At 41.5% G+C, this 18,072-nt stretch overlaps 1 pseudogene; it reads left to right on the forward strand.

Annotated features, from left to right (window-relative positions):
• Positions 1 to 8,155, forward strand: part of LOC129832082 (trichohyalin-like) — a 47,903-nt pseudogene extending 39,748 nt beyond the window's left edge.
• The last annotated feature ends 9,917 nt before the right edge of the window (positions 8,156 to 18,072 follow it).

Below are 18,072 nucleotides of genomic sequence, written 5' to 3' on the forward strand. Positions count from 1 at the left end.
ATGGTCTATATAGGTGTCAGGTCAACAGTGGTGCATTATGGTCTATATAGGTGTCAGGTCAGCAGTGGTGCATTATGGTCTATATAGGTGTCTGGTCAACAGTGGTGCATTATGGTCTATATAGGTGTCTGGTCAACAGTGGTGCATTATGGTCTATAGAGTTATAGGTGTCAGGTCAACAGTGGTGCATTATGGTCTATAGAGGTATAGGTGTCAGGTCAACAGTGGTGCATTATGGTCTATAGAGGTATAGGTGTCAGGTCAACAGTGGTGCATTATGGTCTATATAGGTGTCTGGCCAACAGTGGTGCACTATGGTCTATATAGGTGTCAGGTCAACAGTGGTGCATTATGGTCTATATAGGTGTCTGGTCAACAGTGGTGCATTATGGTCTATATAGGTGTCAGGTCAACAGTGGTGCATTATGGTCTATATAGGTGTCAGGTCAGCAGTGGTGCATTATGGTCTATATAGGTGTCTGGTCAACAGTGGTGCATTATGGTCTATATAGGTGTCAGGTCAACAGTGGTGCATTATGGTCTATATAGGTGTCAGGTCAGCAGTGGTGCATTATGGTCTATATAGGTGTCTGGTCAACAGTGGTGCACTATGGTCTATATAGGTGTCTGGTCAACAGTGGTGCATTATGGTCTATTTGAAATGGATCTCTCTTGAATTGTGGGTCGTTTCAGGCCCCGGAGGAAACATAATCGTATAATCGCAAACAGGATTTAAAAAAAACACACGAGGTCTGAATGGCTCACGTTGCAAACCTCCCTTGATTGGCTAATCATTTGGACAACGACAAAGATGGCCGCTGGGATTCCCCCTCAGGTAAGAGGAGAAGGGTGTGTCTTTTATGAGTTTCAAGAGGCCAAGATAAAGTTGCCATTTGAGATGAGGCCAAAGTTTTCCCCTGATAACTTTACACTAGTGTGGAATGTGAATACCAGGAGCCAATCAAAACACAGGGCTCGTCTGTCAGCCAATCCAAAAAATATCCCTGGATGGTGTGTTGCCGGGCAGCTAGTTTGGAGTAAAGGACACTCAGTTTCCTGTAAACCTAGAGCCCTCCATGAAATACTTCCCCGCACACACACACACACACACACACACACACACACACACACACACACACACAACCTCTCACTATCTAATAACAGTAATCAGGCATAAATAAATATGTTGGATGTTTTAAACGTTCCGACTGGGCTGGACTTTGTGTACAGACAATTACAACACTGAAGACTGTGTGTGTGTGTGTATTGTGTGTGTGTGTGTGTGTGTGTGTGTGTGTGTGTGTGTGTGTGTGTGTGTGTGTGTGTGTGTGTGTGTGTGTGTGTGTGTGTGTGTGTGTGTGTGTGTGTGTGTGTATGTATAACAAACTCAGTAATCAGCTGGTCCATCTAAAACACTGTGTTCCTGTGAGACACGATCAGTACACTGGCATGGATGAATACACACGGTGACCCACGCATCTGAATAAGGTCTGATGTCATGACACGCGTGTGTGCTTGCCGTGTCACACGTCTAGCGCTGTAAAACTGTTTTTAAATGACTTGGATCAACCTGGAAAAATACAGCTATATGAATATTGGTAAAATACTACATTTGTCAAAACCAAATATATGATGCGACCTTATGTTATTATTACCGATATTTAATGTCAATATAAACTAATATTTAATGTCAATATAAACTAATATTTAATGTCAATATAAACTAATATTTAATGTCAATATAAACTAATATTTAATGTCAATATAAACTAATATTTAATGTCAATATAAACTAATATTTAATGTCAATATAAACTAATATTTAATGTCAATATAAACTAATATTTAATGTAAAAAAAAACGAATATTTCATGTCAAAACAAATTAAACTGAACTTAACATAAAATGGAAGACTTAAACAGGTTTCACTTATGACAGTACCATTCAAAATCCAGTTCAGTCCAGAAGTGAAGCTCTCCATGGTGAATCCAGAATCAGACCAGAAGTGAAACTCTTCGTAGTGAATCCAGATTCAGACCAGAAGTGAAACTCTTCATGGTGAATCCAGATTCAGACCAGAAGTGAATCTCTTCATGGTGAATCCAGATTCAGTCCAGAAGTGAAACTCTTCATGGTGAATCCAGATTCAGACCAGAAGTGAAACTCTTCATGGTGAATCCAGATTCAGTCCAGAAGTGAAACTCTTCATGGTGAATCCAGAATCAGACCAGAAGTGAAACTCTTCATGGTGAATCCAGATAAGAAACAAACTGAAAGCCAAATAAGCCACAGTTCCTCTTCTGATTGGCTGTCACCGCTACACTGCTCTTCTGATAGGCTGTCACCACTACACTGCTCTTCTGATAGGCTGCCACCGCTACACTGCTCTTCTGATAGGCTGTCACTACTACACTGCTCTTCTGATAGGCTGTCACCACTACACTGCTCTTCTGATAGGCTGTCACCGCTACACTGCTCTTTTGATAGGCTGTCACCACTACACTGCTCTTCTGATTGGCTGTCACCGCTACACTGCTCTTCTGATAGGCTGTCACCGCTACACTGCTCTTCTGATAGGCTGCCACCGCTACACTGCTCTTCTGATAGGCTGCCACCGCTACACTGCTCTTCTGATAGGCTGTCACCACTACACGGCTCTTCTGATAGGCTGCCACCTCTACACTGCTCTTCTGATAGGCTGCCACCTCTACACTGCTCTTCTGATAGGCTGCCACCTCTACACTGCTCTTCTGATAGGCTGCCACCTCTACACTGCTCTTCTGATAGGCTGCCACCTCTACACTGCTCTTCTGATAGGCTGCCACCTCTACACTGCTCTTCTGATAGGCTGTCACCGCTACACTGCTCTTCTGATAGGCTGTCACCTCTACACTGCTCTTCTGATAGGCTGCCACCTCTACACTGCTCTTCTGATAGGCTGCCACCTCTACACTGCTCTTCTGATAGGCTGTCACTGCTACACTGCTCTTCTGATTGGCTGTCACCGCTACACTGCTCTTCTGATAGGCTGCCACCTCTACACTGCTCTTCTGATAGGCTGTCACCGCTACACTGCTCTTCTGATAGGCTGTCACCGCTACACTGCTCTTCTGATAGGCTGCCACCGCTACACTGCTCTTCTGATTGGCTGCCACCTCTACACTGCTCTTCTGATTGGCTGCCACCTCTACACTGCTCTTCTGATTGGCTGCCACCTCTACACTGCTCTCCCTACAGCTATACAACGCCCATGACGTGTTGAAAGCAACAATCAATTAAACAAATTCCCTGTTAGATTTTTCAGGACAAATTTAATAGAATAGTTTGAACAAACCAGAGGGTATACCAATCAGTGAAAACTCTTCAGGTGAACAACAGCCCCGCCCCCACTTCTTTTTTTTACCGTGGCCCTGTCTCTAACCTCAACACAATCTGTGTTGTTGTGATCGAATGGGGGTGTGTGTGTGTTTACATCCCCGTGTGGGTTGTGTTTACATGTGCCAACAATACAGTGTTGTTCTAGGCTAGCAAATACGGACCGCGAGACGTCACACCAACAATGACCCCGTCCCTCCCTCTTTCCTTCCTCAAACTCTAAACCCCCGGTCTCTTCCCAGAAAATCAGAGGAGAGAAATGACACAACAAAAGCATCATCATATTCATCATTGTTCATAACCCCTTCCTTCACTTTCTCTTTCCCTCCTCTCATCCTCAAACTCTAAACCCCGGTCTCTTCCCAGAAAAGCAGAGGAGAGAAATGACACAACAAAAGCATCATCATCATCATCATCGTTCATAACCCCTCCCTACCAGTGGAGGCTCCTCAGAGGAGAAAAGGGGAGGACCGTCCTCCTAAGTGAATTTCATTTATTTTTATTTATAGTAAAAACATTTTAAAAGTTATCCTTTTTAAACTTACCAAATATATTCACATCACCAAATAATTGATTCAAACACAGTGTTTTGTAATAAAGGTCTACAGTAGCCTCAACAGCACTCTGTAGGGCAGCACCATGGAGTAGCCGGAGGACAGCTAGCTTCCGTCCTCCTCTGGGTACATTGACTTCAATACAAACCCTAGGAGGCTCATGGTTCTCACCCCACTTCCATAGACATACACAGTAACTATGACAACTTCCAGGAAAATATGGAGCCCAACAACACAGGATGCCCTCCACATCCTGTCCCAGCCTGACTTTGGCACACCAGGCCAGATTATTATTCACACCGGCACCAATAACCTGCGAGAGGAGCAGGAGAGAGTAGGCAGCCTGGTCAACAGAGTAGCAGAGAGAGGAGCAGGAGAGAGTAGGCAGCCTGGACAACAGAGTAGCAGAGAGAGGAACAGGAGAGAGTAGACAGCCTGGTCAACAGAGTAGCAGAGAGAGGAACAGGAGAGAGTAGGAAGCCTGGTCAACAGAGTAGCAGAGAGAGGAACAGGAGAGAGTAGCAGAGAGAGGAGCAGGAGAGAGTAGGAAGCCTGGTCAACAGAGTAGCAGGGAGGGCCTCTGAGTGGTTCCCCAACTCCCACATCACCATCCGCACGTACACACTACAATTACTGAGGTTTAAGTATATATAGTACTGTACACACTACAAATACTGAGGTTTAAATATAGAGTGTACTGTACACACTACAATTACTGAGGTTTAAATATATATAGTACTGCACACACTACAATTACTGAGGTTTATATATATAGTACTGTACACACTACAATTACTGAGGTTTATATATATAGAGTACTGCACACACTACAATTACTGAGGTTTATATATATATAGAGTACAGTACACACTACAATTACTGAGGTTTATATATATATAGTACTGTACACACTACAATTACTGAGGTTTATATATATATAGTACAGTACACACTACAATTACTGAGGTTTATATATATAGTACTGCACACACTACAATTACTGAGGTTTATATATATAGTACTGTACACACTACAATTACTGAGGTTTATATATATAGAGTACAGTACATACTACAATTACTGAGGTTTAAATATATATAGTACAGTACACACTACAATTACTGAGGTTTATACATATATAGTACTGTACACACTACAATTACTGAGGTTTATATATATAGTACAGTACACACTACAATTACTGAGGTTTATATATATAGTACTGTACACACTACAATTACTGAGGTTTATATATATAGTACAGTACACACTACAATTACTGAGGTTTATATATATAGAGTACTGCACACACTACAATTACTGAGGTTTATATATATAGAGTACAGTACACACTACAATTACTGAGGTTTATATATATATAGTACTGTACACACTACAATTACTGAGGTTTATATATATATAGTACAGTACACACTACAATTACTGAGGTTTATATATATAGTACTGCACACACTACAATTACTGAGGTTTATATATATAGTACTGTACACACTACAATTACTGAGGTTTATATATATAGAGTACAGTACATACTACAATTACTGAGGTTTAAATATATATAGTACAGTACACACTACAATTACTGAGGTTTATACATATATAGTACTGTACACACCACAATTACTGAGGTTTATATATATAGTACAGTACACACTACAATTACTGAGGTTTATATATATAGTACTGTACACACTACAATTACTGAGGTTTATATATATAGTACAGTACACACTACAATTACTGAGGTTTATATATATAGTACTGTACACACTACAATTACTGAGGTTTATATATATATAGTACTGTACACACTACAATTACTGAGGTTTATATATAGAGTACAGTACACACTACAATTACTGAGGTTTATATATATATAGTACAGTACACACTACAATTACTGAGGTTTAAATATATAGTACAGTACACACTACAATTACTGAGGTTTATATATATATAGTACAGTACACACTACAATTACTGAGGTTTAAATATATAGTACAGTACACACTACAATTACTGAGGTTTAAATATATATAGTACTGTACACACTACAATTACTGAGGTTTATATATATATAGTACTGTACACACTACAATTACTGAGGTTTATATATATAGTACTGTACACACTACAATTACTGAGGTTTATATATAGAGTACAGTACACACTACAATTACTGAGGTTTATATATATAGAGTACTGTACACACTACAATTACTGAGGTTTATATATATAGTACAGTACACACTACAATTACTGAGGTTTATATATATAGTACTGTACACACTACAATTACTGAGGTTTAAATATATATAGAGTACTGCACACACTACAATTACTGAGGCTTAAATATATATAGTACTGTACACACTACAATTACTGAGGTTTAAATATAGAGTGTACTGTACACACTACAATTACTGAGGTTTATATATATATATAGTACTGTACACACTACAATTACTGAGGTTTAAATATATAGAGTACTGCACACTACAATTACTGAGGTTTATATATATATAGTATTATATAAGTTAAACTGGACACCTTAATGAGGCAGTGAATGAACTGAGAGAGAAAGCACGCAGGGCATTCTACACCATTAAAAAGCAAAAGCAAATTGAAATACCTATTAAAATTTGGCTAAAACTAATTGAATGTGTCATTGAACCAATTGCACTTTATGGCAGCGAGGTGTGGGGTCCACTTGCAAAACAAGATTTCATCAAATGGGACAAACATCCCATTGAAACCGTGCATGCAGAGTTCTGTAAGATTCTCCTACATGTCCAGAGGAAAACTACAAACAATGCATGCAGGGCAGAATTAGGCAAATATCCACTAATAATAAAAACTCAAAAAAGAGCAATTAAGTTTTGGAAACATCTAAAATACAGTGACCCCCTCTCATATCACTACCAAGCCCTGCAATACCAAGAGCTGAGCAAAGAAAAGAGTCCCCTCATCCAGCTGGTCCTGGGGCTGAGTTCACAAACCTGTTCTACTAACACACTGAAGCCTCAGGACCAGAACATCCAATCAATCAGGATAAACCAAATTACAACACAGTCAAAACAAAACTACATCGCTTATTGGGAAACACAAGCACAAACACAAAGCAAAATGCAGTGCTATCTGGCCCTAAATCGACAGTACACCGTGGCTAACTATTTGACCATGGTTACTGATCAAAACCTTAGAAAAACCTTGACAAAGTACAGGCTCAGTGAGCACAGCCTTGCCATTGAGAAGGGTAGACACAGGAAAACCTGGCTCCCTGTAGAGGAAAGGCTGTGCAACCACTGCACAACAGCAGAACCTGAGACGGAGCTGCATTTCCTGACAAAATGTCAAAAATATAAAACAATTAGAGAGTGTCAATTCCCCAAATTTGTAACCCTTTTCCAAGGTTTCAAAGACCTCTCTGATGAGAATAGGCTACCCGTCCTGTTGGGGGAGGACGCAGAGAGCTGTGGGTTGGCAGCGCACTACATTGCTGCCTGCCATAAGATGAGGGACAGTGTCTGACAGATCAATCAACCTGCACATGTCCTCTACTGTATGTTTATTGTTATTGTTGAATGTGTTGGTTATTTTGACCCTTGTTACTGTTGTCCCGTTGACAATTTTGATTTCATTTTTATTTTTATATTGTAAATATCCAAAATAAGCTTTGGCAATATGTACATTGTTACGTCATGCCAAAGATTTTAATTTGAGAGAGAGAGAGAGAGAGAGAGACAGAGAGAGAGAGAGAGAGAGAGAGAGAGAGAGAGAGAGAGAGAGAGAGAGAGAAAGAGAAAGAGAAAGAGAGAGAGAGAGAAAGAGAAAGAGAGAGAAAGAGAGCGAAAGAAAGAAAGAGAGAGAGAAAGAGAGAGAGAGCGAAAGAAAGAAAGAAAGAGAGAGAGAGAGAGAGAGAGAGAGAAAGAGAAAGAGAAAGAGAAAGAGAAAGAGAAAGAGAAAGAGAGAGAGAGAGAGAGAGAGAGAGAGAGAGAGAGAGAGAGAGAGAAAATGAAAGAGTCCCCTCATCCAGCTGGTCCTGGGGCTGAGTTCACTAACCTGTTCTACTAACACACTGAAGCCTCAGGACCAGAACATCCAATCAATCAGGATAAACCAAATTACAACACAGTCAAAACAAAACTATATTGCTTATTGGGAAACACAAGCACAAAGCAAAATGCAGTGCTATCTGGCCCTAAATCGACAGTACACCGTTGGCTAACCATTTGACCATGGTTACTGGTCCATGAAAGAAAGAAAGAAAGAAAGAAAGAAAGAAAGAAAGAAAGAAAGAAAGAAAGAAAGAAAGAAAGAAAGAAAGAAAGAAAGAGACAGACAGACAGACAGACAGACAGACAGACAGACAGACAGACAGACAGACAGACAGACAGACAGACAGACAGACAGACAGACAGACAGACAGACAGACAGACAGACAGACAGACAGACAGACAGAGACAGACAGACAGACAGACAGACAGACAGACAGACAGACAGACAGACAGACAGACAGAGAAATAGTGAGAGAGCAAGAGAGAGAGCGAGACAGAGAGAGACAGAGAGAGAGAGAGACAGAGAGAGACAGAGAGAGACAGAGAGAGACAGAGAGAGACAGAGAGAGACAGAGAGAGAATTCTGCAAAAATATCCTCCGTGTACAACGTAGAACACCAAATAATGCATGCAGAGCAGAATTAGGCCGATACCCACTAATTATCAAAATCCAGAAAAGAGCCGTTAAATTCTACAACCACCTAAAAGGAAGCGATTCCCAAACCTTCCATAACAAAGCCATCACCTACAGAGAGATGAACCTGGAGAAGAGTCCCCTAAGCAAGCTGGTTTCTGGGGCTCTGTTCACAAACACAAACACACCCCACAGAGCCCCAGGACAACAGCACAATTAGACCCAACCAAATCATGAGAAAACAAAAAGATAATTACTTGACACATTGGAAAGAATTAACAAAAAAACAGAGCAAACTAGAATGCTATTTGGCCCTAAACAGAGAGTACACAGTGGCAGAATACCTGACCACTGTGACTGACCCAAACTTAAGGAAAGCTTTGACTATGTACAGACTCAGTGAGCATAGCCTTGCTATTGAGAAAGGCCGCCGTAGGCAGACATGGCTCTCAAGAGAAGACAGGCTATGTGCACACTGCCCACAAAATGAGGTGGAAACTGAGCTGCACTTCCTAACCTCCTGCCCAATGTATGACCATATTAGAGACACATATTTCCCTCAGATCACACAGATCCACAAAGAATTTGAAAACAAATCCAATTTTGATAAAGTCCCATATCTACTGGGTGAAATTCCACAGTGTGCATCACAGCAGCAAGATTTGTGACCTGTTGCCACAAGAAAAGGGCAACCAGTGAAGAACAAACACCATTGTAAATACAACCCATATTTATGCTTACTTATTTTTTCTTGTGTGCTTTAACCATTTGTACATTGTTACAACACTGTATATATTTAATATGACACTTGTAATGTCTTTATTGTTTTGAAACTTCTGTATGTGTAATGTTAATTCGTTTTGTTTGTTTCACTTTTGTGTATTGTCTACCTCATTTGCTTTGGCAATGTTAACACATGTTTCCCATGCCAATAAAGCCCCTTGAATTGAATTGAATTGAATTGAATTGAATTGAATTGAATTGAGAGAGAGAGATATGATTTGGCTTGTAAAAGTAGTTTTTTGTTGCCATGGTCACAGACAGCTGACGTGTTGCCATGGTCACAGACAGCTGACGTGTTGCCATGGTCACAGACAGCTGATGTGTTGTGCGTTGAAGTCCACAAGAGAAAGGGGGGAAAAGGTGAGAGGAGTAGAGAGGAGTAGAAGCCAGAAGGAATTATGACGTGGCTGCTATGAACGTGAACTGTTTTTTTTTACGTCCGGGTGTATTCATTTACGTCCGGACGTTTCTGTTTTAGGAAAAACGGAAGCGAACGGAAACGGGGATAGAAACATACCTGGATTTTTTTTGTCCAATAGAAACTTCCGTTTAGCAACTGTTGGACTAATGATTACAACCTAAGATCAGCTAGATGCAAGAGCCCAAACAACTAACTGTATTTATTTATTCTGCTCCTTTGCTCCCCATTATTTCTATCTCTACTTTGAACATTCTTCCACTGCAAATCTACCATTCCAGTGTTTTACTTGCTATATTGTATTTACTTACTTTTTTTTGTTTGCCTTCACCTCCCTTATCTCACCTCACTTGCTCATATTGTATATAGACTTATTTTTCTACTGTATTATTGACTGTACGTTTGTTCTACTCCATGTGTAACTATGTGTTGTTGTATGTGTCGAACTGCTTTGCTTTATCTTGGCCAGGTCGCAGTTATAAATGAGAACTTGTTTTCAACTTGCCTACCTGGTTAAATAAAAGGTGAAATAAATAAATAAAATGAATAAATAAAGAGTGTACAAAAGAGGTATTGAATGTGTCTCTGTTTGTCACCTCCATTTTGTCTTTCGACTTGTGTACGCCTACTGTTGTCATCTTTCATTCATTGGTTAGATTGTAGCAACCTCATAATGGGTACAGGGAAACATGTCCATATCATGTAGGAACCTAAACCCTATCACTGTTACATTGAACTGGGTGAATATGAATGACAGTAACCTAAACCTATCACTGTTACATTGAACTGGGTGAATATGAATGACAGTAACCTAAACCTATCACTGTTACATTGAACTGGGTGAATATGAATGACAGTAACCTAAACCTATCACTGTTACATTGAACTGGGTGAATATGAATGACAGTAACCTAAACCTATCACTGTTACATTGAACTGGGTGAATATGAATGACAGTAACCTAAACCTATCACTGTTACATTGAACTGGGTGAATATGAATGACAGTAACCTAAACCTATCACTGTTACTTTGAACTGGGTGAATATGAATGACAGTAACCTAAACCCTATCACTGTTACATTGAACTGGGTGAATATGAATGACAGTAACCTAAACCTATCACTGTTACATTGAACTGGGTGAATATGAATGACAGTAACCTAAACCCTATCACTGTTACATTGAACTGGGTGAATGGAATATGAATGACAGTAACCTAAACCCTATCACTGTTACATTGAACTGGGTGAATATGAATGACAGTAACCTAAACCTATCACTGTTACATTGAACTGGGTGAATATGAATGACAGTAACCTAAACCCTATCACTGTTACATTGAACTGGGTGAATATGAATGACAGTAACCTAAACCTATCACTGTTACATTGAACTGGGTGAATATGAATGACAGTAACCTAAACCTATCACTGTTACATTGAACTGGGTGAATATGAATGACAGTAACCTAAACCTATCACTGTTACATTGAACTGGGTGAATATGAATGACAGTAACCTAAACCTATCACTGTTACATTGAACTGGGTGAATATGAATGACAGTAACCTATCACTGTTACATTGAACTGGGTGAATATGAATGACAGTAACCTAAACCTATCACTGTTACATTGAACTGGGTGAATATGAATGACAGTAACCTATCACTGTTACATTGAACTGGGTGAATATGAATGACAGTAACCTATCACTGTTACATTGAACTGGGTGAATATGAATGACAGTAACCTAAACCTATCACTGTTACATTGAACTGGGTGAATACGAATGACAGTAACCTAAACCTATCACTGTTACATTGAACTGGGTGAATATGAATGACAGTAACCTAAACCTATTACTGTTACATTGAACTGGGTGAATATGATTGACAGTAACCTAAACCTATCACTGTTACATTGAACTGGGTGAATATGAATGACAGTAACCTAAACCTATCACTGTTACATTGAACTTGGTGAATGGTAATAGACATAAAGCCAAGCTCATTTAAAAAAAACTAAATTGTTCTACCTCATCTTAAAACAGCACTACTGCTCTCTCCCTCTCTCCCTCCCTCCCTCCCCCTCTCCCCCTCTCTCCCTCTCTCCCTCCCTCCCTCTCTCCCTCTCTCCCTCTCTCCCTCTCTCCCTCTCTCCCCCCCTCCCTCTCTCCCCCCCTCCCTCCCTCCCTCCCTCCCTCTCTCCCTCTCTCCCTCTCTCCCTCTCTCCCTCTCTCCCTCTCTCCCTCCCTCTAACTTCTGCTCACAGTCAATCATATTGTTTCACTTTCACGATGAAAACACCAGCTCCATTGTTTACTACAGGTTCATTAAACACGAAACTACAAGCTTCGATCATTCCTGTAACCAAATTCCTCTTTCTCGTCTTCCTCCTCAGTCGTTACGTGGTGTGTTTTATTTACAGAAGGACGGCCATCTGGTACACATCATCTGGATATACCACCCTTCAGATTATAAAAAATTCATGGCTTTAAAATGGTTCATTAATGAAGCACTAATCAATTCATGAATTCAAATTCAATGGTGGTAAACGGTGCCGACCAATAAACAACATCAAATTATAACTAGGAAACGAGTGCTATTTACTATACATCTTTACATCGTAGTAACACTTATTGCCATAAGTACTTTCTGGGAAAAATAAAGTGGTTTTATTCTATTGTATATATTTTTTTATCAGCTTCATATTCAAGTGAACAAACTTCACCCAAAGGCAGCAATGTAAAAGTAAACCTGGATTACATCTAGCAACCGAAATAAAGAGAGACGAGAGGAGTCCAGACATCAGGAGAGACTAGAGGAGTCCAGACATCAGGAGAGACTAGAGGAGTCCAGACATCAGGAGAGAGGAGTCCAGACATCAGGAGAGACTAGAGGAGTCCAGACATCAGGAGAGACTAGAGGAGTCCAGACATCAGGAGAGAGGAGTCCAGACATCAGGAGAGACTAGAGGAGTCCAGACATCAGGAGAGACTAGAGGAGTCCAGACATCAGGAGAGACTAGAGGAGTCCAGACATCAGGAGAGAGGAGTCCAGACATCAGGAGAGAGGAGTCCAGACATCAGGAGAGACTAGAGGAGTCCAGACATCAGGAGAGACTAGAGGAGTCCAGACATCAGGAGAGAGGAGTCCAGACATCAGGAGAGACTAGAGGAGTCCAGACATCAGGAGAGACTAGAGGAGTCCAGACATCAGGAGAGAGGAGTCCAGACATCAGGAGAGACTAGAGGAGTCCAGACATCAGGAGAGAGGAGTCCAGACATCAGGAGAGACTAGAGGAGTCCAGACATCAGGAGAGAGGAGTCCAGACATCAGGAGAGACTAGAGGAGTCCAGACATCAGGAGAGACTAGAGGAGTCCAGACATCAGGAGAAGACTAGAGGAGTCCAGACATCAGGAGAAGACGAGAGGAGTCCAGACATCAGGAGAAGACGAGAGGAGTCCAGACATCAGGAGAGACTAGAGGAGTCCAGACATCAGGAGAGACGAGAGGAGTCCAGACATCAGGAGAGACTAGAGGAATCCAGACATCAGGAGAGACTAGAGGAGTCCAGACATCAGGAGAGTCGAGAGGAGTCCAGACATCAGGAGAGACGAGAGGAGTCCAGACATCAGGAGAGACGAGAGGAGTCCAGACATCAGGAGACACTAGAGGAGTCCAGCCATCAGGAGAGACTAGAGGAGTCCAGACATCAGGAGGGGAGTCCAGACATCAGGAGAGACTAGAGGAGTCCAGACATCAGGAGAGACTAGAGGAGTCCAGACATCAGGAGAGACTAGAGGAGTCCAGACATCAGGAGAGACTAGAGGAGTCCAGACATCAGGAGAGACTAGAGGAGTCCAGACATCAGGAGAGACTAGAGGAGTCCAGACATCAGGAGAGACGAGAGGAGTCCAGACATCAGGAGAGACGAGAGGAGTCCAGACATCAGGAGAGACGAGAGGAGTCCAGACATCGGGAGAGACTAGAGGAGTCCAGACATCGGGAGAGAATATAGGAGTCCAGACATCAAGAGAGACTATAGGAGTCCAGACATCAGGAGAGACGAGAGGAGTCCAGACATCAGGAGAGACGAGAGGAGTCCAGACATCAGGAGAGACGAGAGGAGTCCAGACATCAGGAGAGACGAGAGGAGTCCAGACATCAGGGGAGACGAGAGGAGTCCAGACATCAGGGGAGACGAGAGGAGTCCAGACATCAGGAGAGACGAGAGGAGTCCAGATATCAGGGGAGACGAGAGGAGTCCAGACATCAGGAGAGACTAGAGGAGTCCAGACATCAGGAGAGACTAGAGGAGACCAGACATCAGGGGAGACTAGAGGAGTCCAGACATCAGGAGAGACTAGAGGAGTCTAGACATCAGGAGAGACTAGAGGAGTCTAGACATCAGGAGAGACGAGAGGAGTCCAGACATCAGGAGAGACTAGAGGAGTCTAGACATCAGGAGAGACGAGAGGAGTCCAGACATCAGGAGAGACTAGAGGAGTCCAGACATCAGGAGAGACGAGAGGAGTCCAGACATCAGGAGAGACGAGAGGAGTCCAGACATCAGGAGAGACGAGAGGAGTCCAGACATCAGGAGAGACTAGAGGAGTCTAGACATCAGGAGAGACTAGAGGAGTCCAGACATCAGGAGAAGACTAGAGGAGTCCAGACATCAGGAGAGACTAGAGGAGTCCAGACATCAGGAGAAGACTAGAGGAGTCCAGACATCAGGAGAAGACTAGAGGAGTCCAGACATCAGGAGAAGACTAGAGGAGTCCAGACATCAGGAGAGACGAGAGGAGTCCAGACATCAGGAGAGACTAGAGGAGTCTAGACATCAGGAGAGACTAGAGGAGTCCAGACATCAGGAGAAGACTAGAGGAGTCCAGACATCAGGAGAGAGGAGTCCAGACATCAGGAGAGAGGAGTCCAGACATCAGGAGAGACTAGAGGAGTCCAGACAACAGGAGAGACTAGAGGAGTCCAGACATCAGGAGAGACGAGGAGTCCAGACATCAGGAGAGACTAGAGGAGTCCAGACATCAGGAGAGACTAGAAGAGCCAGCTCTCAGCCCTAGCTAAGTATTGTAAGGCCACTCCAAAAGAGAAAGTGTGCAGTTGTCTGTAGAAGTGGTCTGTTTAATTCGTTTAGTGCTGATAAGGATAACTTTATTTTGTATTCATCGTAATTAACTGAATCATTTCCAGGAAGAAATAAGCAATCAACGTGTATTGAGTGAATAATACCCCAGATGCTATCGCAACAGGAATTCTTGTGTTTGTATCATCAACACTGTTACGATTATAGGCGTAAGGGGAAAGTTTCCTTATGCCCGGATCCTGGGGTCAGTCAATAGAGGAAGCTGATCCTAGATCTGCATACCTAAGTTGAACTTCATCAAAGAGAGATAAGGTAATGTTTGCTTTACTGTAAATCATGTGATTTACTTGAACACTACAGAGAAAGCAAAAGCATTCTCATACTAATACCAAACCAGGAATGTGAAGTAATATAGGACATGTAGGGTAAAGTAGGATATTGTAGGATATTACAGGACATACTGTATAGTGTAATGTAAGGTAATAAATGTAACGGATGTGAAATGGCTAGCTAGTTAGCGGGTACGCGCTAGTAGCATTTCAATCAGTTACGTCACTTGCTCTGAAAACTAGAAGTAGTGTTGCCCCTTGCTTTGCAAGGGCCGTGGCTTTTGTGGAGCGATGGGTAACGACGCTTCGTGGGTGTCAGTTGTTGATGTGTGCAGAAGGTCCCTGGTTCGCGCCCGAGGTCGGGGCGAGGGGACGTACTAAAGTTATACTGTTACATAAAGGACATATAGGATAATGTAGGGTTATGTAGGACGTATATGGTAATGTAGGGTATTGTAGGATATTACAGGACATACTGTATAGTGTAATGTAAGGTAATAAAGGACATATAGGATAATGTAGGGTTAAGTAGGACGTATATGGTAATGTAGGGTATTGTAGGATATTACAGGACATACTGTATAGTGTAATGTAAGGTAATAAAGGACATGTAGGATAATGTAGGGTTATGTAGGACGTATATGGTAATGTAGGGTATTGTAGGATATTACAGGACATACTGTATAGTGTAATGTAATACAGGACATATAGGGTAATGTAGGGTATTGTAGGATATTACAGGACATACTGTATAGTGTAATGTAAGGTAATAAAGGACATATAGGATAATGTAGGGTTATGTAGGACGTATATGGTAATGTAGGGTATTGTAGGATATTACAGGACATACTGTGTAGTGTAATGTAAGGTAATAATGGACATATAGGATAATGTAGGGTTATGTAGGATGTATATGGTAATGTAGGGTAATGTAGGATATTACAGGACATACTGTATAGTGTAATGTAATACAGGACATATAGGGTAATGTAGGGTAATGTAGGACTATTACAGGACATACTGTATAGTGTAATGTAATATAGGACATATAGGGTAATGTGGGGTAATGTAGGATATTACAGGACATACTGTATAGTGTAATGTAATACAGGACATATAGGGTAATGTAGGGTAATGTAGGATATTACAGGACATACTGTATAGTGTAATGTAATACAGGACATATAGGGTAATGTAGGGTAATGTAGGATATTACAGGACATACTGTATAGTGGAATGTAATATAGGACATATAGGATCATGTAGGGTAATGTAGATTATTACAGGACATACTGTATAGTGTAATGTAATATAGGACATATAGGGTAATGTAGGGTAATGTAGGATATTACAGGACATACTGTATAGTGTAATGGAGGGTAATATAGGACATATAGAGTAATGTAGGATATTACAGGACATGTAGGGTAATGTAGGGTATACAGGACATGTAGGGTAATGTAGGGTATACAGGACATGTAGGGTAATGTAGGGTATACAGGACATGTAGGGTAATGTAGAGTCTACAGGACATGTAGGGTAATGTAGAGTCTACAGGACATGTAGGGTAATATAGGGTATACAGGACATGTAGGGTAATGTAGAGTCTACAGGACATGTGGGGTAATGTAGAGTATACAGGACATGTAGGGTATACAGGACATGTAGGGTAATGTAGGGTATACAGGACATGTAGGGTATACAGGACATGTAGGGTAATGTAGAGTCTACAGGACATGTAGGGTAATGTAGAGTCTACAGGACATGTAGGGGTAATGTAGGGTATATAGGATATGTAGGGTAATGTAGGGTATACAGGACATGTAGGGTAATGTAGAGTCTACAGGACATGTAGGGTAATGTAGAGTATACAGGACATGTAGGGTATACAGGACATGTAGGGTAATGTAGAGTATACAGGACATGTAGGGTAATGTAGAGTCTACAGGACATGTAGGGTAATGTAGAGTCTACAGGACATGTAGGGGTAATGTAGGGTATATAGGATATGTAGGGTAATGTAGGGTATACAGGACATGTAGGGTAATGTAGAGTCTACAGGACATGTAGGGTAATGTAGAGTATACAGGACATGTAGGGTATACAGGACATGTAGGGTAATGTAGAGTCTACAGGACATGTAGGGTAATGTAGAGTCTACAGGACATGTAGGGTAATGTAGGGTATACAGGACATGTAGGGTAATGTAGAATATACAGGACATGTAGGGTAATGTAGAGTCTACAGGACATGTAGGGTAATGTATAGTCTACAGGACATGTAGGGTAATGTAGAGTCTACAGGACATGTAGGGTAATGTAGAGTCTACAGGACATGTAGGGTAATGTAGAGTATACAGGACATGTAGGGTAATGTAGAGTATACAGGACATGTAGGGTAATGTAGAGTCTACAGGACATGTAGGGTAATGTAGGGTATACAGGACATGTAGGGTAATGTAGGGTATACAGGACATGTAGGGTAATGTAGAGTCTACAGGACATGTAGGGTAATGTAGGGTATACAGGACATGTAGGGTAATGTAGGGTATACAGGACTTGTAGGGTAATTTAGGGTATACAGGACATGTAGGGTAATGTAGAGTCTACAGGACATGTAGGGTAATGTAGAGTCTACAGGACATGTAGGGTAATGTTGAGTCTACAGGACATGTAGGGTAATGTAGAGTATACAGGACATGTAGGGTAATGTAGGGTATACAGGACATGTAGGGTAATGCAGGGTATACAGGACATGTAGGGTAATGTAGAGTCTACAGGACATGTAG

Source organism: Salvelinus fontinalis, chromosome 2, assembly GCF_029448725.1.
Source record: "Salvelinus fontinalis isolate EN_2023a chromosome 2, ASM2944872v1, whole genome shotgun sequence".
Lineage (NCBI taxonomy): Eukaryota > Metazoa > Chordata > Actinopteri > Salmoniformes > Salmonidae > Salvelinus > Salvelinus fontinalis.